Source organism: Ambystoma mexicanum, chromosome 1p (genome assembly GCF_040938575.1).
Source record: "Ambystoma mexicanum isolate Mex_15411 chromosome 1p, UKY_AmexF1_1, whole genome shotgun sequence".
NCBI lineage: Eukaryota > Metazoa > Chordata > Amphibia > Caudata > Ambystomatidae > Ambystoma > Ambystoma mexicanum.
In genome coordinates this window covers 221307702-221327554 of record NC_090921.1, presented here as the reverse complement: position 1 = coordinate 221327554, position 19853 = coordinate 221307702, and positions in this window count along the sequence as shown.

The window sequence follows — 19853 nt, the reverse complement described above, 5'->3', positions numbered from 1 at the left end:
GACTACCGCGCATTAAACCATATCACTGTGAAGAACCGTTACCCCTTGCCACTTATCCCTGAAATGCTGGAGCAGGTCAAGGATGCCCAGATTTACACCAAATTGGACCTTCGAGGAGCATACCACCTGGTCCGGGTCAGAAGCAGAGACGAATGGAAAACTGCTTTCCGTACCAAATACGGTTTGTATGAATATCAAGTCATGCCCTTTGGGTTATGCAACGCTCCCGCAGCATTTGAATATTTCATGAATGACGTCTTGAGAGAGTTCATTGATGTCTGCGCCCTAGTGTACATAGATGATATCCTAGTGTACTCAACCTCAAAACAGGATCATATCAAGCACGTCCGTTCAGTCCTCACCAAGCTCCGTGAACATCGTTTATATGCAAAGCTTGAAAAGTGTTTTTTTCATGTCACCAAAGTCGAGTTTCTGGGTTTTATTCTTACTCCAGGAGGCATCAGAATGGACCTGCATAAAGTAGACGCCGTTTTGAAATGGCCATCACCAACGTCAGTAAAAGGGGTACAAAGCATGTTGGGCTTTGCGAACTTCTATCGCTGGTTCATACCAGACTTCTCTTAGGTCGTACACGCAATCACTGTATTGCTATGGAAAAACAACAAAAAATTTGCCTGGACCGAAGAAGCAGAAAAAGCTTTTCAGGAATTTAAGAAAAGGTTCACCTCCATGCCAATCCTGCGACATCCTTGCCCAGATCTTCCTTATATCGTGGAAACGGACGCTTCCAGTATAGCAATGGGAGCTGTCCTCTCACAAAGAGATCCAGAAACCAGCCAGCTACATCCAATGGCCTTGTGGTCGAAAAAATTCTCACCTCCGGAGATTAATTATGCCATTACGGACAAAGAACTCTTGGCGATCAAATCCGCCTTTAAAGCCTGGCGGCACTACCTTCTGGGGGATAGACACACCATTACAGTTATCACGGACCACTGAAACCTGCAATATCTTAAAACAGCTAAAGACCAGTCTTCACGCCAATTGTGGTGGGCCCTTTTCTTCGCCAAATATGATTATGTCATCACATTTCGAAAAGGGGTCAAGAATGGAAAAGCTGACGCACTCTCTCGTACAGGCACTGATGACATAGTATATACGACCCCAGACCCAGTCCCCATCATACCGGAAGACAAACTCTTGGGCCTCACTACGGCCTTAACCCAAATAGAACTAAGAAATGAGATTCAACGAACCATGAATCCAGATACTTTGCTTGTATGCGCAGGGGGAACAATATTCCATCAAAGATCACTTACCCTTTTTTAAGGAGCCTCTGTACGTACACACCAAGGACTTACAACAACAAATCATTTCAGGTTATCATGATTCACTGATCGAAGGGCACCCTGGAATCACCAAGACTCTAGCCAAGGTAAAACAGAACTTCTGGTGGCCTGCCTGGCGTAAAGACATCATCCAATATATTCAGTCCTGCGGAGTCTGCACACAAAATAAGTTGCAAAAACAAAAACCATCCGGTCTTCTGCAACCTTTGGACATTCCTCCCACTCCATGGCACACTCTTTCCCTCGACTTCATCACTGACCTACCTCCCAGTCAAGGGTTTAACACCATTCTTGTAGTCATGTACTTATTCTCAAAGATGGCACACTTTATTCCGCTCAAAGGCCTCCCTGACGCATTCACTTTAGCCAAAGTGTTCCTGGATGGTATTGTTAAACTACATGGCTTCCCATCAGTCCTGATATCCGATCGAGGTAGCCAGTTCGTCTCCACCTTCTGGAGAAAGTGTTGTACAATGGTGCAAATTGACGTCCGGCTATCCAGTAGCCATCACCCTCAAACGGACGGTCAGACCGAGAGGACCAATCAGACCCTCGAGCAATACCTACGGTGCATATTGCACCATGAACTAAGACTGGAAGGACTTACTATGGATAGCCGAGTACGCATATAACAATTCCTTGCATTCAAGTACCGGACAAACACCCTTTTATACCCTTTATGGTAGACACCCACGTACCTCAGAACTGGATCTCCCAACCAGTTTGGAAATGCCAGCAGTAAAAACCCTTCACACCAACATCACTGAGGATTTCAAAAAGGTCAAAGAACATCTTATTCTCGTCAAAGAAAAGCAAAAGCAATTTGCCGACCAACACCGGAAAAAAGCCCCTGACTATCAGGTAGGAGACAAGGTTTGGCTGGCTGCCAGATTTGTACCCATCAAGGGAACCCGGACCTTTCAACCCAGGTCCTTAGGGCCTTACACCATCAAGGCAATTATTAATCCAGTGGCCGTCAAACTAGATTTACCACCTAACCTACAAATCCACCCGGTATTTCATGTGTCCCTTTTAAAACCAATGCAGCCCGGTACACGGATTGGGACACCACCAAAACCCATACTTATTGACGGAGAACCAGAATTCGAAGTCAGAGGCATCCTGGATTCCAAGTATTCAAGGGGCAAGCTATAATATCTAGTTGATTGGAAAGGATTTGGACCCCAAGATAGATCCTGGGATCCCTGTGAAAACATTCATGCACCACGTCTGATCAAAAAATATCATCGAAACTTTCCAACTAAACCTGGGCCGGACAGAAGGAACACCTTGAGAGGGGCCTTGGGAGGGAGTGCTGTCACGGCCCACATCCAGAAACCCCCCTGACAAGCCCATGGGCCAGGAGGGGTCTTGGCTCGGGTCTCCAACAAACTTGGGCATCCTTTGCCTAGGCCCTCTTGGGGCCAGGTTCATACTTAATAAAGACTTGTGTTTAGGGAACTACTTTATTTCAAGTGCCAGCCAACATGGAGGCATCCACACAGCTTGGCTCCTTGGAACCAAGCTATGCGGTATAGTGTTTTGGGTGTGGTAGCCTAGGAACTACTTTACCTGGACTACTTTCTTGAAGCTATTTAAACCACACCCGACTTGAATAACACGCTTTGCGTTACTTTGCATCCTGCAACGTGACGCTCATTGTGTTCAGCTGTACCCGCAAACCTCGGAAGAACAGCATCTGTAAAGAGACAAAAGGACATCGTTAGCAGCAGCAGTTTACCTGTAATTTTCACTGTTAGATGCCCACAGCTCATGCGAACAGCATCCTAGGATCAGCGCGTCTCCCGGGCCGACGGATCTGCAAAAAAGGAAGAAACAAGACATTAGACAATTTTATAACATAACAAACTGTGCCGAAAAGCTTACCTCGCAAGTCGCCGCTCGACCAGCATTGCCTCGGAATTTCATACACCGGGTGAGCTCTGCGATCTATGGGAAAGAAAAGACAACAGGTTAGCAAAGGCAAAGCATCATAGCGCTGCGCATGGCACCTACTTACCGCATCATAGTGCTCTTTATACGCCATCATTTACCGGCGAGATCCAATTCAGCCAGTGCATCACATTGGACTTCCGCGCACCTAGGGAAGAGAAAGAGACATTTATTAAACCAAGAAAGGCATGCAAGAATAACAACAATACACAACAGCAATAAGACCTACCTGAAAGACTCAAAGCGGGCCGGCATCAGTGAAGTAACTAGATTGCATTTGCCCACAAAGGACAACGCGCCCCTGCCAAGAAGGCAGGACGAAGAGCACACCTGAATTAACAACAAGGTGAGGAGAGGTCCAGAGGGGATGTGGGCATACGGGGTGGTGGGGGGCTGCTTACCCCAGTTGCCCAGTCTTGAACATTGCCCACCTGTATTCCAGGCAGAACTTCCCCGCTGGTCACACCTGGGAACCACAGAGAAGGATACCAGAGTCCCTACGGCTGGGTGGCATCCCAGTGGATACCAGGTGAGAGTAACACTCTGTGCTTCTTTATTAAAGCAGCTGGTCTCCCTTGAAGCTGACGAACTAGACTTTTGGTCTCTGCCAAAATACATACTCGTACCTTTTGAATGGGGTCCCCCTGCACAGATGACTACTATGAATATATAGTTCCAGCTTTGACAGGTCACTGCCCTTGATACTGAGAGGCAGGAGCTGGCTTCAGGTTGACACAGTGCATATCAAAGTTTGTTGGGGTTTTCATGTCTCCTTTGATTTAGCCTCTGCAGCCAGGCCCCATGTGGGCCTGTTTGAAGTATACTTTGTTAGTATGTTAATTGTTATGACCATCTTCAGAGAGTAAACAAATGGAGAGTGCGGATCCATGGAGCCTTTGATAGTTAATTAGGCTGGCAATGGTGGAAGGAAGGTTTTGCCTTCCCTCTTCTGATATGCCTTGATGTACTCTTGGCCAGGGGTGTTGCTAGGTTTGGAAAAGATATGTGGCAACACTAATGTTGGGATTGTCAGGACTCAGGGCTAGCTATCCTTTTGGTTGTAGACCCTGAGATTTTATCCAGGGCTACAACCAAAAGACCTGGGGCTATAGCCCCCTAAGCCCCCCCTACCAACGCCTCTGCTCTTGGCTGTCATATTCCAACTAAATACGAAACGGGGGATGGCGCCTGTAGGCTGTGTCCATCCAGAGTACACAGGTCTATGTGTATGTCGAGCAGTGAGCATAATAACATTTTGATGACTAGCGCCACACATTTGACGGAGGTTGATCTACCATCACTCAAATTCATTTAGAATTTTTAAAAAAACAGGCGAGCACACACCCACCGTGCGGATGGTCAAATTCCTCACAGTTCTAGTGTGCGTTTGTATTGGCGCAGAGAGATAAGTTAATCAGAAAACCAGTTCTTAGCCTTTTTTCCTGGGTTGGGGGTACTGAGTTTAAGTGGGGCATGTTGGTCAATGGTAAGTCAGAGGGCAGTGAGAAGCAGGGGTGAATGAACTTGGGAATGGTCAGGTGATGGAGAGTGTTTAGAAAGGTGTGTGATGAGGGTAGGTGCCAGAATGGCATCTGTGACTCTACGGGTATTGTGGTTGAGGGTAGGAGGTCTAGTGGTGACTGGGTTGGAAGACTGCTGGGTATGAGCCAACTTGAACTTGAAGAGGGATTGGTCAGACCAGAGCACAGGTAGAATGGTAGTGATAGTGATCAATGTATTGAGTGTGAGGACCCAGTCCCGGGTGTGCCCTTTGGAATGGGTAGGGGAGTGCTTAAGTTGGGAGAGCTGCATCTCTGTGAGAGAGTTGGTGAGGTCAGTAGCTTTGGTGTCTGATACATCGTTAAAGCCGAGGTTGAAATCACAGAAGACTAGGAATTTTGATGCTGGTAAGAGGGGAGGGAGAAAAAGGGGAATATCGAGTTCTGGGCTATTCTTGTGGTTGGGTTGGCAGTATATGATGTGAAAGATAATGGTGGCTTGTGGTTTGATGAAAGGGTTGGCTAAGAGTTGCTCATATCCAGATAGTGGAGGGGTGGGGATGTCTCTGAAGGCCAATGAGGATTTGGGAATGGCCTCCTGGTTTGTCTAGTCCGTCGGACCTAAAGATGAAGTATTTCTGAGGCATGGCAAGTGCGAGGGAAGGTGTTATGCTAAAGTATTAAGGGTTACTCATGAAGGATACTGTGGCAGGCCGCAGGTATTCTTGAAGGTACTTTAATCCAATTACAATGTCAATCAGGTCATATCAGGTACATCAAGGAGATGGAGAAGTACAGAGGGGAGCCCACTGTCTCCCACCACCTAGGCCACAACTTCCAACCGCCCTGGGTGGAATCACCTTCACACTCAACATTACACTCCCTCTCCTAGCATTCCATTCATGACATCATACCTAGCATTCACACTCCATGCAGTCAGGCAAACAGGGACCAGGCAGGAAAGTCAGTCACAACAGAATGTCCGGCAGCACTATGTAGCCAGGTTTCAGCAATTACCAGGAAAGCAAGGTGGTGGTCCTCAATGTCGTAAAGGATGTTGGTGGCGTGGGCACATAGAGATCAGGCACTGATCAGGGCTCCATTGAGGTCGAAGCATTTTTCCAATAGCTTTAATATGTTCTATTTGCCATGCATTTTATCAAAAACTCACCCCACCCAATTCATATCCTATACCTGGGCCTGCCTTTCCTCCAGTCCACTACAGAAAGCTGTGAGCAAAGTGCCCATCGCTTCCTCTGACCAACAGTGCCGCCACCTAGAATGCAGGTTTTACAGATTCACCCATCAAGACAGAACAACAGTTCTATCAATACTGAAGAAAATGCAGCGAAGGAAAATGCATTTAAGTGGCAAGTATTAGTTTCAACCGTTGTCCCACACAGCATGCACGTTTATGCACCCTCCCCTTTCCAATCACCCACCATTCGCACCTTTTAAGTGACATGTCCAGGACTATGGCCAAACACCCCTCTTTCCATTACCTGTGCAGACAAGCTGAGTCTGCAGCTATTCATGCTCAAAGCAGTCTATTGAAATAAACAAAGGCAATCCATTGCCAGCGAGATAGAGCAGTTAGAGCGAGAGCAGTTAGGGATAGAGCGGATAGAGATAGAGCAGATTGGATAGAGCAGATAGGATAGAGCAGTTACAGGCAGTTACAGATAGAGTAGTCAGAGATAGAGCAGATAGGATAGCGCAGTTAGAGATAGAGCAGTGAGAGATAGAGCAGATAGGACAGAGCAGTTAGAGATAGAGAAGTTAGAGATTGGGCAGATAGGAAAGTGCAGTGAAAGATAGAGCAGTGAGCGATAGAGCAGTTAGAGATAGAGCAGTTAGAGATAGAGGAGTTTGAGATAGAGGAGTTCGAGATAGAGGAGTTCGAGATAGAGGGGTTAGAGATAGAGGGGTTAGAGATAGAGGGGTTAGAGATAGAGGGGTTAGAGATATAGGAGTTAGAGATAGGGGAGTTAGCTGGGGCACCAGAGTGTTACCAGCAGATCCCAGGTTTTAATCCCCAGTTGGGGAGAAGTAGAAAACCAAGGGCCATTCCCTGCTGCCCAGGAACGGTGCTCAGGTAACATAAAGTAAGGAAACGAGGCAGGATTTCCTTGGAAAGTTGGGGAATGTCGCTCTTCCCCATTTCACCCTCTGGTTTGAATACCATGTGTAAGTTACATTTGGTTATGTAACCAGCTCCTGCTTACTGGGTGAAGTTTAATACCAAGAGCTGTTTCTAATTCCTGCTCATCAAACCTTTACCTCAGGCCCTGCAAATGCTCTGTTGCAGGAGGTTTATTGGTGTGATTACAGACAGGCCACTATTCTTGGTATCCAGACCTTTTTTTACCCCAATCCTTGCATGTCCGATTTCTGGTCTGAGGGATATCTGGGCACACCGGAACAAACCTACCTGCTCACACTGAGTGATAGAGGAGTGAGGGCAACGGGTGCTGAAGTGACCGAGGGGGGCTGGCAGGGAGTGAAGTGCCCGCGTCAGACATCACTAGTATTAATCTTGTCAGGGCCACTTCCGGCTTTCATCCCTCGAGTTCAATACATTGAGTACCATGAGTGCAGCACTTTAGAGCATGAGATGATGTATGCAAGTGTCAAGGTAATCAGCTATCCAGACACTGTGGGGGCGGGACCAGCCCGGCGGTGAGAAGGTGGGCATGATTGGAGCGTGTGGGGGCGGGACCAGCCCGGCGATGAGAAGGTCGGCTTGATTGGAGCGTGTGGGGGCGGGACCAGCCCGGCGGTGAGAAGGTGGGCTTGATTGGAGCGTGTGGGGGCGGGACCAGCCCGGCGGTGAGAAGGTGGGCTTGATTGGAGCGTGTGGGGGCGGGACCAGCCCAGCGGTGAGAAGGTGGGCTTGATTGGAGCGTGTGGGGACGGGACCAGCCCGGCGGTGAGAAGGTGGGCATGATTGGAGCGTGTGGGGGCGGGACCAGCCTGGCGGTGAGAAGGTGGGCATGATTGGAGCGTGTGGGGGCGGGACCAGCCCGGCGGTGAGAAGGTGGGCATGATTGGAGCGTGTAGGGGCAGGACCAGCCCGCCGGTGAGAAGGTGGCCATGATTGGAGTGTGTGGGGGCAGGACCAGCCCGCTGGTGAGAAGGTGGGCATGATTGGAGTGTGGCTGGCATTCTGAAGGTGATACGGACAGTCGTGGTGGTTGGGTTCGATTAGAATGGAACAAGTGTCTGCAGAAGCAACCGTGGTTAAACTCCTAAAAGATCAAACCAAGAAGATGGCAAACCAAGCGAGACTCATGTGTAAAACATATTCCTGGTTCATTGATCCCACTGCTGGAATTCTACAAAAGGAAAGTGACTGCAGCCGCCATTTGTGGCGCAGACGACTCTTTGTTATCCCTGACATATTATGGAAAGACGCGGAAGGCCTTTTCTGGACGAGGGTTTTATCTCTACCAAAGGCAAGCCCCATCCAGATCACCCAGAAATAATTTCCTTGAAGGCCAGGGTGGACTGGACTTCCCTGTCCTTGTATCGGAAATGGATCTTGGAAGAAACACCTTTGGTCTTTGCTGCTTTAAGGACTGAAATTGTTCGGAATAAGGGAAAAGGGCTCCAACAGTGGGCGGGAAGGTGTAAGGCTATGTTGGATGAAGTTGGCGCCTCTGAGGAGGAACTAAAGGAAACCCTGAATGAGGTCCAATTAAAAATGTGGAGGACCGAGTGGATCCTGAACTCAGAGGAAGCAAACAAGTTCAAACTTGTTAGCCATTTAAAGCCCTTTGGCTCGTTGCCGAAATATCTTTCCAAATTCCCCAATTGCTATTTTAGATCACAACTCATGAGAATAAGATTAAGTTTGATGCCAACTGCAGAGAACCTGTGGGTGAGAAAGAAAGCAAGGCCAGCAGAAGTTAGCTGCCATCACTGCCTGAATCCAAGGGCATCTGGTACTCTACGGTCCGGAGCTGGCAGCATTGAGAACTGTTTTTTAAAAATCTTTCGTGGTGGCACAAAGCACTTTATCGGGCAGAAGATTGGCAGACGTCGTTGATTCGTACCATTCTGCCGTTCCTCTCGTTTCGTAAGCGCCTCAAAACTCTTCTCTTTTGAGTCCTCTGAGTGGCACCCCCTCCTTCTTCCTAGCGCCTTGATGCCTTCATTGCTCTTGTTCACGCTCTATCAAAGATCAATAAAATACAATAGGTTGGCCTTAGCAACGGCCTGATTTTTTGATGTTATGTTTAAATCGGGTAGGTTCAAAAGATGTTAGGGGCACCAGGGTAGCCGATGTAAGGTCTTAGGATGTTTTATCAATGTTGATGTTAAATGTGAGAGGAATTGCCCTTTTTCGTGATGGATTGCTTGATAATTGCATAAAAGTTTGTAATAAGCCTAACGTTGCATTACATCCGATATTAAGGGATGGCTAAAGGTATCTCTGGCTGAGAGGAGTACTGTGAGGAGATAAGAGCTCAGAAAGGGAACAGGGGAGAGGGCAGAAGGACGACTAAGATTGTAGACAGGGACCGGATGGCATATGGTTGTTTGGATAGCGCTTATGACAGCCTCAGGGCGCTTGAAATCGCTGGGGCGACTAGGAGATGGAACAGGATACCATGCTGGGTGCTTGAATGGCGCCTCTAGATCCTATGTCTGGATACAGCCTGAGGGGAAACAGGGAGGAGAACTTGACATTGGGGGGCGAGGGGCATATTGAGGCCCTGTCTGGCACCCATGACGATTGAAGATGAAAAGCACGGTGGGAAAAAGGGAACAGAGGAAAGGAAATGTACGCGTGGAGTGTATAGGGGGTTATATGAGGGTCGGTTTGGGGCTGTTCAAGGGCCCGTTGGAGTTTTTGTCAGGCTGCACTTGGAGGCTTTTTGAAGATGTGTGAGGTTCTGTTGGAGGCTGCGTGGGGCTCTGTGAGGCTCTGCTTGAAGCTGTGTGTGTGTTTCGTTCAAGGCTGCATGAGGTTGTGGCCGAGGCTGCATGAGGTTCTGATGAGGCTGTATGAGAGTCTAGCTGAGGCGGCATGAGGTTCTGCTGAAGCGGCATGAGGTTCTGCTGAGGCGGCATGAGGTTCTAGCTGGGGCTGCACGAGATTCTGCTGAGGCTGCACGAGATTCTGCTGAGGCTGCATGAGGTTCTAGCAGAGGCTGTGTGAGGTTCTGCTGAGGCTGTGCGAGGCTCTGTTGGAGGCTGTGTGAGATTCAGTTGGAGGGTGTTTGAGGCTGTGTGAGACTCTCTTGAAGGCTGTGTAAGGCTTGTGCGAGGCTTCACGAGGGCCGTTGGAAGCCCAGTGGGGTTCTGTGATGCTCTGCTTGAAGCTGTCTACAGCTCGTTCGAAGCTGCATAAGGTTCTGCTGAGGCTGCATGAGATTCTGCTGAGGCTGCATGAGGTTCTGCTGAGGCTGCATGCGGTTCTGGATGAGGCTGCATGAGGTTCTAGCTGAGGCTGCATGAGGTTCTGCTGAGGCTGCATGCGGTTCTGGATGAGGCTGCATGCGGTTCTGGATGAGGCTGCATGAGGTTCTAGCTGAGGCTGCATAAGGTTCTGCTGAGGCTGCATGAGGTTCTGCTGAGGCTGCATGAGGTTCTAGCAGAGGTGGCATGGGGTTCTAGCTGAGGCTGCATGAGGTTCTGCTGAGGCTGCATGAGGTTCTGCTGAGGCTGCATGAGGTTCGGGCTGAGGCTGCATGGGCTTCAGATGAGGCTGCATGAGGTTCTAGCTGAGGCTGCATGAGGTTCTGCTGAGGCTGCATGAGGTTCTGATAAGGCTGCATGAGGTTCTAGCAGAGGTTGCATGAGGTTCTAGCGGATGCGGCATGCGGTTCTGCTGAGACCGTGCGACGCTCTGTTGGAGGCTGTGTGAGATTCAGTTGGGGGGTGTTTGAGTCTCTGTTTGAGGCTGTGTGCGACTCTCTTGACGCTGTGCAAGGCCTGTTCGAGGCTTGATGAGGTTCTGTTGGAGTGTGTTAGATTCTGTTGGAGGGTGTGTGAGGCTCGTTGGAGGGTGTGTGAAGTTCCTTTTGGAAGCTGCGTCAGGCTCTGGTGGCGGCGCTGCAAGACTCTGGACTGTCATGTTGTTTTGGTGACTTGCCGCCTGCAAATACAAACTGAATAATTATCTTGTAGCAACGACCCCCCCCCCTCTTTCCCAGGTGGCAGAGGCAGTAATAACCAGTTAAACATTTACTTATACAATTCAAATGATAGTGTTTCCACAAACATGTATTTAGGTACCTGCCGAAATAACCTGCAATACCAGTGCAGTCGCCCAGGTGGCGCTAGGGGCAGTCCTGCAAAAAGAAGCCCTGATGACGCTCCTATTTTGCATAGCGCCAGGGGACCACTGCGGCGGTGATAGTGCGGGTATAAATATCCTTTAACATTAGCATAGTACAATTGTATTCTGTGTTGCTGGATTTTGCCATCGTTGTGGTACAGAAGGCCCCCTACTGCCTCTCTGGCACAGGACTGAGTATGTGCGGTTTACTCCCGTCTGGTTTACCCAACTTGTTCCCAGGGGAGCTCTCATGGGAGGAGTCGTCAGAGATTAAAATGCCATGTGTGCCCCCCTTTATCCCCAAGTCCCTCAGGATCAGCATGGGAGGTTTCCCTGTGTGAGTTCCCCTGCACAGCTGGCTGTTTGTGATACTTGATGAACCCCTGGCGCGCTCCTGCTGGGATCTCTGTGTAAAATACTGGGCTAATATTGATGCGGCCACACAGGGTCATGGCTCCTGCCTGCCTCAGGCAGGGAGAAGGCACCAGATATAACTTGCCAGTTAATGGTGTTTCCAATCACCTCTCAGAGGAAGCCTGGCACGATGCCAGGGAACGTTGAAATGTCCCCTCGCCCCCTACAGTAATTCGGGGGCAAGCACAATGTTCTGTATCACTTTGGTGCCTGCACTTGCTCATCCACGTGACTCTCAATAACCAATGAAACTGGAGGCCCTGCTCTGTGTCTTCCTGAGACCCGGGCAGGGCTGGACCGGGCACCAAAAGTGGCTCCATATTACACTGTGCCAGCGGATTTAAAAGCCAAGCCAAACCCCTCTGAGTAGGGTTTGGAAAGTTCTCCTTTGAAGAACATTTTGAAAAATGGATTCAGATTGTACATTTTAAATCACTTTAAAAAAAAAAGAAGTAGTAAAAAAGAACAAATAACGGAGACAAACAGTTGTTAAGAGTAAGCACTAACATACTGGAAGCTTGATGACAAATTGTGATAGTATGATGTGTATGAGATGTGATATGTTGCACGTCTGTATTTATATTAATTTGTGACCGTTCTTACGAACGAAAACAAATAATTAAATAAATACATAACCCATTCTTAGCCTTAAAGCAATTTGGGGAATAAGGAGAGATGTAAGGAAGGGGTGGTGACTGGGTGAGAGGGTACGAGTAGCAGAAAACAAGGGTACCCACACAAAAGAGGTTCCTGTGGTAGAGGTGCGCCAAGACATCTCCAGAACTCCCTGTAGGCCGGTCCCTCCCTGGATTTGGAGAGGGCCCCTAAGGACACAGGAAGGTGGCAACCAGGCGAGGACGGGAGGGCTGGTGCCATCCTCTGGAGCACAACAGTTTGTGCCATCTGGTGGAAATACTGCACCGCGTTCATCTGCATCTTTATGCGTGCCACATTGCCTCCTTCGCTAGTTGAGTATCCAGCACCAAGAAGCGAGCATTGGTTGGTTATTGCGCTTTACAAGTTTCTAAAATGGTAACATAAAAGCTTCCTAGTTGGGATTGCTGGCACTGGCACTGTAGCTGCCCTAGAGATGAGGCCCCACTGTTGTGTTGTGCTCTGTGATGTGCCAGTGTGTGTGTTGTGTATTGGTAAGGGAAGGCGATGTGTTGTACAGTGCTTGTCTGTGTTTGCTGTAGGCTGGTGATGTCACGTGGAATGTTGATGTGTGAATGTGAGAATGTGAGAATGTGAGAAGGTTTACAGGAAGGTTCCACACTCAGGCAGTTAGAGCTCCCCTGCCTGGGTGATGGGTGCCAGTGTAGAATTGTCCTTGGTACTTAATGTAACTGTAACTTAAGAACTTGTTAATAAAGCTTAAATAACCCAAGAAGAAGCATGGAACTCACTTTACTACACCCACCTTAACGGAAATGACTGCAGGGCGGCCTGTGACGCCAGCTACCCCGACACATGCACCTTCCCCACAGTCCACACAGCCGGTTGCCCCGATTTGTACATCTTTAGATCAATATCGAGTAATACGTGCAACCCGACATGTGTGCAAGGAATGGCCCCTTACAATCGCGAGGGTTTCTCTACTTATACACTTAATTTAACTGCACATATCTTTCGCCCCAGATGTAAGCCAGATATGATGTCTTTGCTAGGTGGTCTCCTAATTTTTTCAAAGTGACTGCCATGACACCCTGAACCCAGGGTCGGTCTGGGGCATAACATGGAAAAGTGGCCCCAAGTCGAAATGGCAGTCCTTTTCCGACAGACTACTTGAGTAGTAGTAAAGGGTGAGTTTATCTGGCAACGTATGTCCCAAATGGTGCATTTTAAAGAATAAATGAACAGTAACAATGGTCAAATCTAGAAGCTACAAAGTGAAGCAACTCCTCAAACTGGCCCACTTTGGTCAAAAAGTTAGCAGTTTGCAGGGAGCGGGGAGCGCCAAACCGCTGACTGAACCTAAAGTCTGAACCTAAAGATCCTCCCACCTGCCTTGAGTCCTATTGGAGGACTAAAACTGTAAGTACCAAAACACTGGGGACGCTGTGAGAGTGGAGGAGCTCCACCCTGTGCCCACAGTTAAATTCACTTGCGCACTGCAAAGCGGTAGCAAAGTGATGAAGTTAGCAGTTCGCAGGGAGCGCCAATGCCGACTGAACCTAAAGTCTGAACTTAAAGATCCTCCCACCTGCCTTGAGTCCTGTGGAGGACTAAAACTGTAAGTACCAAAACACAAGTACGGACCGATTGCACTCTTGGTCATTACAGTTACAACTACAGTCTGGCAGTGTGTCGGGGGACGCTGGAAGTTTGCATTTTCAGAGTTCTCATCCTCAGGTGTCACCAACTGCTGCTGGGAGACTGTGGGGTCATACCCTTTAATCCCAGTGGCGGCAAGTGGTGTTGGCCTAATTACTGTGTCAAGTACTGGACAAAGAGGGTGATTAGAAGTTTGAAACTCGTTTTCTCTGCACAAGGGGGAATCCTCGGTACGAGGGCATGAGTGTACAAGTGTAGTGCGGGTTCAACAGGGTGCCGCTGGGAGACCGTGGGGGTTCCCCTTGAGCCTAGCGCAGACACTTGACAGCATCTCAACTACACTGCATTTGTTCTGTTTGATCTTGCAAGGAGGATCGAGTTTTGAACTCTTGGAGTCTTATTGGTGATTTATTGTGAAACCAAGACTGCAGAAAAATCATTATGCGGTCTGATCCCACTTCTGACACTCCTGAAATCCCCTTTAGTATTCATGGAGACATCGCAGGAGGGACTTACATTTAGGTGGTCTGGACGCGCGGCCACTTGATATTTCCTGTGGTTGACCCGGCAAATGGCAGGGATACGGGGGTTATGGAGACACCGCCTGAGGTGCCAATGCCGGAAGTTATGAGGGGGCCCATAGCGCAAGGTCGCTGCCCTATAGACATTAGGGTGGAAATAGGCTGTGCAACGGCCTCCAGGCAGAACATCTTTCAAAAGGCCTGGGATCAAGGGCCGGACAAATAAACCAGGCCAGGGAGTGATATACAGGAATCAGTTGGTATTAATACTTGGCCGAAGCTGGTAGAAGCGATTCATGGGGACATTGCAGAACCTCCTCTTCCCCAAGGAGTAAACACTGGGGGGGAGGAAACCAGTGGAACCGCTGAAGAGGCAGCAACAGCACTACCCTCGAAGTCTCCCCCTGTGGTTTATAGATTCAGAAATGCGTACCCGCGCCCAGCTACAAAAAAACCACCACATTCTATTGGAAAAACATTGTGGAAGCCTCCAACCCTAACTTCAGAAATGCTAATCTCAAAGCAGAGATTCTTTTTTCGGAAGGCAGATAATAAAAGCCCACAGTTACCTTTGAAGCCGCAAGTAGAATCTAAAGAAACTCATGGCTCAGAGTCTACGGCAATCCCAAACAATAAAGCCACCCCGAACCAACAAAACAGACCCTCAGGGTTGGTATCCAGGACTAATCGGGGGCGCTTGGAAGTTTTAGGAGCAAGAGGATAAGAGCAGATTAAACAAAATAAGCCCTTTGGGGAGGGCAACAGTACCAGTTTGAATAAAACCCCCATGGACAAATCACACCGAGAACTAGACGTAACGTCCTCGGATGAGGACCTTCTAATGGTCATGGATGCGACTCAAATAGAAGAACAGCCTAAGATTAAATCCACCATAGATGCTGAGTTGATAGCGGCTCTTACACGAACGCTAATGCCCTATATTAAAACTGCATGAAACTGATCAGAAAATGATCAGATAAGGGATCAATCCACAATACTAGCTATGCTTCACTCCAAGATGGTATTTCTGGAACGCTTTGTGACAACAATTCAACTGAACCTGCAGAAGAATGCAGAGCAGATCACGTTCTCTCACTACCACCCTGCGTACTCTGACACAGTATAGTAGACCCCATCATATGGACAGACTGATAGACATAAGTACGAGTCAAATGGAAGGAAGATAAATAAGATCGACTCCTGTTATAATTGACATAGACCAGGAGGGTAAGGGGTGCAACCAGAGGCAAAAGAATCCGTTGGTTGCTCCTGCACTGGATTCTGCGATGTATCCAGCATCCTTGAGTCATGACACTTCTCGGTTGGAAAGGGATGCCCTCAAAGGGGAAAGTAGAGTACAGGTGTCCCCCGCATTGGTACAGCTAAAAAGAAAAGGAAAGCGGACGTTAGAAGAGGATAGGGATTCAGCCCCTAGTACCCACAAGAGAAAATATGAGATATTCACCAAACTGGGAGAGGCAGGTTGAACATCTCAACTCCCCTCCTCCCCCCACAAAGAGAGAGCTGTTCAAAGCAAATTTGGTCAAACCGAAGAGACTGAAAAAAGGAACCTCTTCACTCCAGAGCTCGCAATAGCCCCTCAAAGATAATACCACTGATACATTTGACAAGAAACATAAGCCTTCGGGTGAGAGGAGATCCACTGGGGCAAGTTAATACTTTAGATGTACAGCCCTCACAAAGTCAAAGGGAGGAGATCTGGTTAAGAGGAACACGACGGAAGCCAGTCCAACTCAAAGACTCCAATATAGGAATTAAAGGAGGGCAACCAAATGGAGGACCTCATGAATCTCTGTACCTATACAATCACAGAGGGAGAAGAAAGTAGACTAGAGGGAGACATGAGGGGACCAGTAAATCGGAGCAGGAATGATCTTTATGAAGATCCAAGTGATTTGGAAAAACCAACAGATGATGAGGGGTCATAATGTCTGCCAGGCGAACCAGCCCGATGGTAAGACCCAGCAAAAGAAAAATCATCCAAATTCAAAGAGAGCCAGCTGCACTGGCTAAAAAGGTAAACATGGTCCGCTGGCGAGGGACGAAGAGGAGGACGAAGAGGCTATTCAATTTGTTTCCCTGAAAGTAAGTAGGGGTTTGAAAAATAAAAGATGCCCCCTTTGAACCATGGAGGAGAAAAGAGCGAAGGTTGACAACCCACCCAAAAGGGATAAGGACTGGCCAAGTCTTCAGGCCTTCAAAGGGCACAATATGCAAACAGGATGGCACAAGCGCCTTAAAGAAAATGACAACAACACATACCGGTTACATCTGGAACGAATCCTAGTGATAAGAGACAACCTGGTCCTAAACAGGGCTAATATTCTTTGCCTATTACATTGTATTCCAGCGCTTAGGGGTATAGAATTAAGCGACTTCCACTTAATTGAGTTTCCAAAAGAGGTGCGACTGGATGAAGTCATAATTTATGTTGCGACTCAGTGGAAGAAAAATACGCTGTTTCAAGCAGCCAAGAGGCTAATGCCCATGGGATTTGCAATGTCCAATTATGACACAGATGATAAGATTTGGGACACATCAAAGGAAAAACATAGTGCCACTCCTGAGGCGAGAAGGGATAAAAGACCAGAAATAGTCAGGCCCACATTCTCGAAAACTTGTCATAAGGAGGACGAGAGAGTCCAAGATCAACGGCCCTCAGAAGACATGGATGAAAATTAGATTTTCGGATCACAGTAGAGAATCCGAGATGATTGAAGCAGAGAACTCAATTTAAAGATGCTACGATAATGAGAAGTAAGGTGGACAATTGGTCCTTGCTGGCTGGAGCACTTGCCGGGGAGAACTTCTCAGCATAGCGACCAAAACCAGGGGCAGAAGCTCTTCTGGAAGGCCAAATCCAAGACGTCTCCCTGGTCTCATGGAATACGCGTGGCTTTATTAACCTTTTTGGAGCAGGAGACCTAAAACTATTTTTTAAACTTTTATTTATTGGCAGACGTTTACAGAACACACAATCAGTAAGACTTCTGTTCAATTTACATAGACACAGCTCTCGTAAAACAATTGCAGATAATACATTGGAGTATGTTGTGACATAGCATAAAGTTCCAACCTCATATCACGTTTTGGGGCCCTTCCAATGGAGCACCAAGTGCAGACGAGCCCTTCTCACTTTCGGTTTGCCTCATAAGGTAACTACAGAATGCAGTCCATACATTTTGCGGGCGTGATTGTGCCGGGAGTGAATTGATGTATTCCTCCTCACAGGTCTGAGACCAGGTAAATTCATTCAACCACATTCTAAAGGCGGGGGGGAAGAACGTTTCAACATTGAAGAATACATTTCTTGACCACCATACAGCTTACATTCAAGAACTTAGACATGTTCTTGACACTATCCTCGGTCCATATCCCGAACAGCACTCCCAGCGGGTCAGGGCCTACTGTGGAATCTATGATAACAGAGAGAGCGTGCAGGACCTCTTCCCAAAAGCCCCTGAGTTCACTGCATGACCAGAACATGTGCATGTGATCAGCTCCCTCTGCACGACATCTTGGACAGGTGTGTGTCTGGTTACGGGTGAACTTGGTAAGTTTATAAGGCGTGTAGTATAGTCTATTCAATAGTTTGTGTTGCATGCAATGGAAACTAAAGTTAAGGGAGACCCTACGTGTGTGAGAGCACAATTTATTCCACATGTCACCCGGGATCTCTAAACCGAGCTCATCAGCTCATTCATTACGTGCTTTAGGGGACTGACCTGGGGATTTCGCTAGTAGCATCTTGTATAGAGAAGAGACCACTCCCCTGGCACCGCTCACATTAGCGATGTAATGTAACTCGGATGTATCAGGGGGCTTGTTCGGGTAGCATGACCACATATCGTGGACAGAAGCACAGAGTCTGTCGTATTGCAACATTTCCAGTGCTGATCCGGAATGTCCAGGACACCATGTATGCGGGATAATGAACTTCCCCTCAGGGAACAGGTCGGTCAGTGCTTGGTACCCCAGCGTTTGCCAGCGCTGGGAGAGAAGTCTCTCGTGCGTGGGCTCGAGCCCAGGGAGACCCCAGATAGGAAGCCATTTGTAGTATGGGCGGAGATCTGTCATTGGGCGAAGTAATCGATCCCATGCTAGCAGTGTGGTCGCAACAGGATCAGATGGAGAGTCATCCTCGTATGTGCGATGGAGAATCAGTGACATAATGTTTACTTCAGCCGCTGCATGTTTTTCGAGTTTAACATGGTGTGGAGCAGCCAACCTTGCTTACCAGTGATCGGCGTGTTGGGCTTGTGCAGCAACCCAATATAATATCAGATTTGGGGCAGTGAAGGCCCCCTTCTCATATGGTAAAGTCAAGTGTACCCACTTTTTGCGGACCGCACTGACATGCCAAAGAAACTGTGCACACGCTTTCTGTAGTCCATCAAAATATTGTTTCTCCGGCCAGACCGGCACATTCGCAACAATTTAGAGAAGTTTAGGGACCAGTATCATTTTAATCAATGAGAGTTTACCGGCTGGAGACCTAAAATTTGAAGATCATGATAGTATATGCCTCCAGGAGACATGGCTGCATGACCTACCACTACTTGAGGGCTGCTTGGTTTATATAAATCCTGCAACCAAGGGTCTGAGTGGCCGACCTTCGGCGGGTTTACTACTTGCTTTAAAAAAACAATACACATTTTTATGTATTCAAGGAGAGCTGTCCTTCACCTAGGATCCAAGTTCTGTTAGTTTGCCCCCGGCCCTTTGAACATAAAGACCAGAAGATTCTACTTATTCTAAATTTATACTGGAATGTGGCTGCGGAGGGCTTTGTAAAAACGGTTCTCATTCTTATCGAGGAAGCTTTGGATACAAGGGGTAATTTAGACATTCTAATCTGTGGAGATCTGAATATCCACTGTTTTGACGACAGAGCGCCCTTGATAACAGAACATTTGAGCGGTGCAACCCCACAGGTCACTAGACGGCTTTCATGGAGAGTAAAACTGGAGAAGAAATATATTCATATCGTCAATGGCCATGTGGATGGTGACATTCCGGCTAAAGTGACATAGAGGAGAGGAAAGGGGGAAAAGACCCTTGATTATATATTTGCTTCAGAAAATGTACATGCTAATTTGTCTAATTTGCAGATAGAGAGGACGAATGAAAGTGATCACGATAGTCTATCTGTGACAATAAAGAGTTGGGCGAGGGTGAAGTCTACAAAAAGGCACGACGACCTGGTAATCGAAACAGGACGCCACAGAGTTAAGATTTCCAATGCCTTGAAGACACGAGGGGACATGGGCTTATACTTCACAGCATTTAAAGAGTCAGATGGGGTGTCTTGTCACAGTGTTTTTTTTAAGCACCACTCCTTCAATGGGGTAGTTGTTTTAAAGAAGAAAGAGATGAAAAAAGTAAGAGCTCTACTAAAATAAGATACCAAAGATACTGTCCTGCTAAAAAAGTTAAAGCAACAATACAAAAATTGGATAAGAGGGCACAAGTGGATCCTACACCAACGTGATGCGGAAACCATGCTGCACTTAGTGCCAACAAAAAATACTGCAGAAATGTTGAGGGTGCTTAACAACTTAACTGCCCCTCAAGC